This window comes from Arachis hypogaea, chromosome 17, assembly GCF_003086295.3.
Source record: "Arachis hypogaea cultivar Tifrunner chromosome 17, arahy.Tifrunner.gnm2.J5K5, whole genome shotgun sequence".
In the NCBI taxonomy this organism is placed as follows: Eukaryota; Viridiplantae; Streptophyta; class Magnoliopsida; order Fabales; family Fabaceae; genus Arachis; species Arachis hypogaea.
The window spans coordinates 104,880,617-104,887,382 of NC_092052.1; the positions used below are offsets into that span (position 1 = coordinate 104,880,617).

The following is a 6,766-nucleotide window of genomic DNA, read 5'->3' on the forward strand; positions in this document are numbered from 1 at the left end:
GCAATGAAAGCTTATGTTGGCCCCAAGTTTAATAAAGAAGTCATTTCAATAAAGACGAGTTTATGCCCCTTTTTTTTAGCATTACTGATTAAAAATTATATTAAAAGTTTTGTACTACTGAAACTATATTATTAGTAATAAATATTATATGTGCAAGGTAGCTTTACATTATAAAATGAATTAATACTCAAAATAATTCTTGAAATTTGACTTCTGACTTAATTTAGCCCTTAAATTCTAATTGACCCAAATTATACTCCTAAAGTTTTAAGACGTGACTCAAGTTGGCTTTCCATTTATTTCCGTCACCAAAAAATTGATGTGACACTTGTAGTTAACACCTAACATTAGCAATAACCAAACGATAATGTTTTGCTTATTCATGCCTAAAATGATATAAAACAAAATTATGCCGCATTACACTAGAAGGGTTAAACGAAATCCCAACTCACTGTTCCCACATTTCGTTACCCTCAATTGACCTTTCTTCTTCTTTTTCCTCCTCCTCTCATCGACGCTGTGCATACATGGTGTTGTTATAGGCCAAATTGAAAGCTTTTTCACACTTGTTTACCTAGCACTACATAAATCAAGGTCACCCAAAGCTTCCTAGCACGAGCAACAAAAGATTCAGAGGATCAGAGGAGTGGAGGCAGACGGCCAACCTGAGCACCGCGACTATGAAGAAGAATCAGAATATGCAGAGCTAGAGCAAAGGCAGATGCTAACCGACAATTGTGATGATGATGATGACTCAAAGGCCGAACGAGAGAATGACGAAGGCTAATGGAATAAGGAAGCACGAGAAGAAGTAGAAGACAATGGCACACGAACAAGGGCGGAAAGATCCAGACGACACGATAGAAGGTCAGAAACAAGGACCAAAAGTCACGATGAGACGTTGGCTACGGAATTATTGGCTTGTGTGTGGTAGTCAGTATGTGAGTGTGTTGGCTGTTGTGACCGAGGTGTGTAAGTGCGAGACAAGAGAGTTGAGAGACTGAGGTGAGATTGTGGAGAACCTTAGGCTTAGCTGCTAGAGCTACCTGAGGCTTAGTTGTTGCTCTCCAACTCACCAGAAATGACTATGATTTGGAAGAAATGGGGGGTTGCCATTTTTTTTTTCAAACTATTAGGGGATAAATTGATGCATACAAGAATTTTGCCACGTCAAACAACCATTGAGGCTACCAGGTGTCAACTACATGTGCCACATCAGCTTTTCGGTGACAGAAATAGGCGAAAAGACCAACTTGAGTCACATCTTAAAATTTCAGGGTACAATTTGGGTCCATTGGTAATTCAAGGGCTAAATTAAGTTGGAGTCAAATTTCAAGGGTCATTTTGAGTATTAACTCATTATAAAATCGAAACGATAATAACAACTTGACAAGAATTCTAAATACCTGCATAAGTGCATTTTTGTCGACGATAAAATTATTCAGGTGTACTTTTGGTAATTTATCTTAAATTAATAAACAACTTATTAGGAACCGTCAGGGGGTTCTATAGCCAAATAACAATTTTTTTCAAAAAATTTTTTGAAAAAATTTAATTTCAAACTATCATAAAAAAATATTCAAAATTTAATGAAAAATATTTAAAAATATTTTAAAAATGCTAAAATTTATTTTAAAAGTTTAAAATCATTTTAAAAATTTCAAAATCATTTTAAAAATTTTTAACAACAAAAAATATTTGAAACGTAACAAAAAGAAACATCCAACACCAAATAAAAAAATATAAAAAAAACGAGACATTGAAAATTATTGAAAAAATTTTGAAAACTAAGAAAAGAAATATCTAAAACTTTTTAAAAAAAATTCAAAATCTAGAAAGAAGTTATATATAAAAACATCTAAAACATATAAAAAAGACACATATAAAATCTACGAGAAAGAAACATTTAAAACAAGTACAAAGAATCATCCAAAACCTACAAGAAAAAGAAGGAGCGGAGGACACGGAGAACTGCAAAAGTACAGGATGCGAGCGATGGAAATGAGAATCGCGAGTGAAGAGAATGCGACAGGCGAGAGGCAAGGATTCAATAGGCGAGCGGCAAGCATGTGATAGACACGGATCAGAAGGTGCGGCGATGAGACAGGTGACATGGATAGAACTACAGAAACAGAGGATGGGAGCGATAGGAATGAGAGTCACGAGCGGCAATGACGTGACAGGTGGACGGCAAGGATGTGAATGGCGTGGATCATACAATGATGCAACTAGGGAGTGGCGATGATGCGAGCGACGAAGAGTAAACAATGAGTGGAGATGAACGCAGAACGATGATGAACTAAAAGTGAGTGAGTGAGGCTGCGTGGCGAGAGGGGCGTGATTATGAGATGGAAGGGGAGGACACAGCAACAAGAGTTGTAAGTTTTTTTAATTTTTTGGTGCATAAGTAGTTTTTTTTAATTTAAAATTAGATTTTCTGATATTTATTAATAAACTTTTTTATTCTAGTTAGCTGCAGTTAGCTACATTTCTAGTTGGTTACTTATCTATTATAGATTACTAATTTTAAGATTAAAATGTGCCACATGTCACTTCTTTATTGCAATTGAAATCAAATCCTTCCCTCCAAAATTAAAAAACTCTCCCCTCTTCTCTCTTCTTTTCTCTATCTCTTATATATCATTATCAATGACTAATTATGAATTTGACAATCAAAATATATAATATAACATTCTCTGTATTTAAATTAAATTAAAATACTAAAATTGAAATATAGCTATATTATATATTATATTTATATATTACTAACTAATTTAATAACTAAAATGTGTCACATGACACTCTCTTATTAAAATTTAGAGAAAATATTTTCTTCTAAAATTAGTAAACATCCTTCTTATATTTTCTAAGGGTAAAGTACTAAATTGGTCCCCTAGGTTTGGGCGTAATTCTGTTTTGGTCCTTAAGGTTTAAAGTGTTTTATTTGAATCCAAAAAAGTTTCATTTAGCATCAATTTAGTCCCACAGTGAGGTCAAAATTAAATAATTAACAAAATGTCCTACATAACAATAGTTCAAGAATAAAATCGATAATCTGGAGAACAAGTACAAGCTCCAAAGGCACAAAATCAAACATTGATGCATCAATACATTTATTTATCATTTTCTTTAGTTTTATAGAAAATATTTTATTTATATTATAAAAAAATAATAAATAACAGATAGAATAGAATAAGGGGGATATTGAATTAGAAAGCTAAAGCAACTTATTAATTAGAATTTATCAGTCTAGCAACATATAAATAAGATATTGTCATACTCTGAAGTCACATAGAAATAAGTCATTAACAGTAACAGCAATCGGTGGAAAGCAGACATCATTTAGACAAACACCTTTATACAAAAACATTCTTGGAACATGAAATTCCGATATCTACCTTTTCACTCTCAAGCTCTTTGCTTAATCTTCTTGTTTCCTCTTCAAGTTCTTCTATTTTCTGCTCCATGAATTTACATTTTCGTTCAGCGAAATAGTAAACAAGTCCAAAATATGAAAAGGGGACATAATACACACACAAAACCATATGATTACCTTTGTTTGATTTGCAGTGGTCAGCTTCTCCTCATGCAATTCAGTTTCCAACTGGCGAACCTTATTATCAGACACAACCATCTTTATTTATGAAATACACAAGTTGTCGCCCATTGTAGGCTAAACATAAGCAGAACCATACCAGTTTGGACCTCAAGGTTTCAACTAGCAAACACCTTTCTCTCTCTGACTCCTACAACATACAGAAAGAATGACAGCTTATAAGCTTCAAAAGTAAAGGGAGTACAGTTTCTTACTACTTTAGCGACAAAACCTTCAAACCTGAAGCTTATTTATTGTTTCATGTAGTTCTCTTTCTCTTCTTAAGGCAGCATCAGTGTGTCATCTTAATTCCTCTTGAGCCTCAGACTGGGCTCTAAAAACAGCAGCCTTTAGATCAGTTGTGGCCTTTTCCCGCTCATCTTTTCGCTGAGTCTGCTCGTCATCTAATTGTTCCTTGAGTTCAGCTATATTTACTTTCTGACTGCATGCAGAGGAGCAAGTGAGAGGGACTCAATTATCAAACATACAGCTAGCGTAACTAGGGTGGGGACAAAATGTTTAATAACAAAAATTCAATTCTTGTAAAAGTTTCCCTGATTCAAAGCAATTGACCTCCTAACTTATTATTGATGTTCAAATTTTGAACAACTTCACTCCTATGACACTTGCATCAACATTAAACACTAAAGAAGTGAAGAACTCAACAATCAAGAATTATTATATAGATCATACCTACTTATTATAGCATATGCTTCAGCATATATAGAAGCACTCAGCCTTTCATTGAGGTCTTCGATGGCATGTTTCTGTTGAGCAGTTACTCTATTAACATCGCCTAGTTCCTTGTTGTAATTATTTTAATTGATCAAGTAATATTTTCGATTAGCAGCTGCATTATCTGGCATGGGGGAGGACAAAAGATACAAAATATTTTTTGAGGGAACCAAAAAACCTGAAATCCCATTTATTAAAGAAAAATGAAAATTCTGATTTCTGATAACTGGAAAGCATTCATACCGTGCTGAGGAGGAGCAGCAAACGATATAATATCACCATGGCAGATTTTGACAGCAGGACCATTCTTTTTTATAGAATCAACCATTCAATCAAATCAAATCAAAATAAAGAGGAGTAATCAATAGTTACAAAAAAATGCAGTCTCATTATACGACCTTAGGACAATGTATAATAGAATTTGAATGAAAGAAAGAAAATAGTAGAATTAAAATAGTAGAATAGGACATCTCTTAAGAAAGTAACATACCTAGGATACCATATACATAAATATCTTTGGAGCGATGATTAACAGACAAGCTTCTTAACATGGAAAGTAACCCAAGCTTAACACCCTAGACCATATCTCACAACTCAAAATACAAAGAAAGGAAAACAGATACAACCATAAAAGTGACAAAAACAGTGAAACAGAAATTAGTTATATATTAAACCTATTGTGAAATAAGCATATTCAGTTACAAACCTTTATCAGTGGGACAAGGGGAATTTGAATGGATGTTGGATAGCAACCAGGATTAGCAACTAAGCGTGCATTCCTTATTTCCTCCCTTAAAATCTCTGTTAATCCATATATAGCTTCTTTCTGGATACAGAAAATTAGATAAATTCAGTATTAAGAACAAAACAATGGCAACGGGTGACTGTAAGGAAATTCATTTTAAGTTTTGACACTATAGTACTAAAACAAATAATAAAAACATAATTCCCAAAATTCAACAGAAATCAAGATCGAAAAGTTAAATTCCTAATGACTAAATGCCACTAAATGCAACGGATATAAGCATCATTAGTGGTTCCACAGTTTGAAATGAAAGGCAATTTAACAGTTTCAAAATGAGAATTTTTCCATTGAAATGTACTATCTGCAACTCCAGTGCCCTGTGTGGTTGGCCATACCACTCTTCATACTCAGATATATCACGTAAATGAAAATCCTACACAATCTCAGTTACAGTTCTGATATATGCTAAACTTCATTTATATTCTAAAGAACAAGAAATTATAGTTTGGTTGGGGGAAGAAAACTGTTATTTAGAACATACTGCTGAAAGGTCAACAATCTTCAAATGATTGGGAATGCCTCTAATTATTTCCTGCAAGAAAAAGCAAGAGAAAAAACAGGGATATGGACAGGGCTAGGGCTAGGGATAATGAAATCAGAATAGAATCACAATGGAAGGGGTTAGGGATATGGACGAGAAGGAGGCGGAGGCCTACCTGAACTAACGGCGACGAGAAGAGATGATGACAAACCTCTGGCGACGAGAGAAGAAGCAGCGATGAGAGCGGCGCGGAAGGAGCTCATAAGACAAGAGCACGGCGGAGAGAGCTCGTACGACGATGGCATCGAAGGGAGAAAACGCGATGAGGGCGACGGAGGGAGCTCGTGCGACGCGAGCCGCGGCGGCGGCGACAGCGGAAAACGTCACATCTTCAAGGGAGAGAGAAGGCAGGGAGTAATTCAAGGAAAACGTGAAAAAGTGAAATGAAGCATTGGGAGTTTCGAGAACCTAACTCCTTATTCTAATATTTCAGATGGAAAAGTTTAAATTACAGACAGATTTTCCGTCTGTAATAATTTAATAAAATGTAGCATTTTATCTATTTAATTACAGACGGATTTTCCGTCTGTAACTATTTTCCACGAAAAAAAATTAATTTTACCGACAAAATTATCGACGGATTTTGTTTTCCGTCTGTAATTTATGCTAATCTATTTTTTTGATTTTCCGACAAAAAATCCCTCTGAAATTTCTTCTGTATTTCCGTAGGATAAAATCCGTCGGAAATATCCGTCTGTAATAACTAGTTTTCTAGTAGTGATATCTCTTTCATTCCTTCACTCACTCTATCTCTTTTATATATCATTATTAATGACTAATTATGAATTTGACAATCAAATTATACAACATAACATTCTCTAATTGTATTTAAATTAAATTAAAATTAAAATATTAAAATTAAAATATAGCTATATTATGTATTATATTTATATATTACTAACTAATTTAATAACTAAAATGTGTCACATGACACTCTCTTATTAAAATTTAGAGAAAATATTTTTCTCTAAAATTAGTAAACATCCTTCTTATATTTTCTTATCTACCTTTCTCTTTTTTTCTATTTCTCTCTATCCTTCCCACTCTATATATAATTTATAATTCATATTTTATATTAGTAATCAAAATG

At 33.7% G+C, this 6,766-nt stretch overlaps 2 long non-coding RNA genes across 2 annotated transcripts; both read right to left on the reverse strand.

Moving 5' to 3' along the window:
* Positions 1 to 3,394: 3,394 nt before the first annotated feature.
* On the reverse strand, positions 3,395 to 3,972 carry LOC112766085 (uncharacterized). Its single transcript, XR_003184106.2, has 4 exons — positions 3,836 to 3,972; positions 3,696 to 3,746; positions 3,554 to 3,613; positions 3,395 to 3,458 (listed from the first exon to the last, which is right to left on the reverse strand). It is a non-coding gene; the product is annotated as an uncharacterized lncRNA (long non-coding RNA).
* Positions 3,973 to 4,799: 827 nt separating this feature from the next.
* Positions 4,800 to 6,055, reverse strand: LOC112765191 (uncharacterized). Its single transcript, XR_003183553.3, has 3 exons — positions 5,792 to 6,055; positions 5,617 to 5,667; positions 4,800 to 5,156 (listed from the first exon to the last, which is right to left on the reverse strand). It is a non-coding gene; the product is annotated as an uncharacterized lncRNA (long non-coding RNA).
* Positions 6,056 to 6,766: the final 711 nt, after the last annotated feature.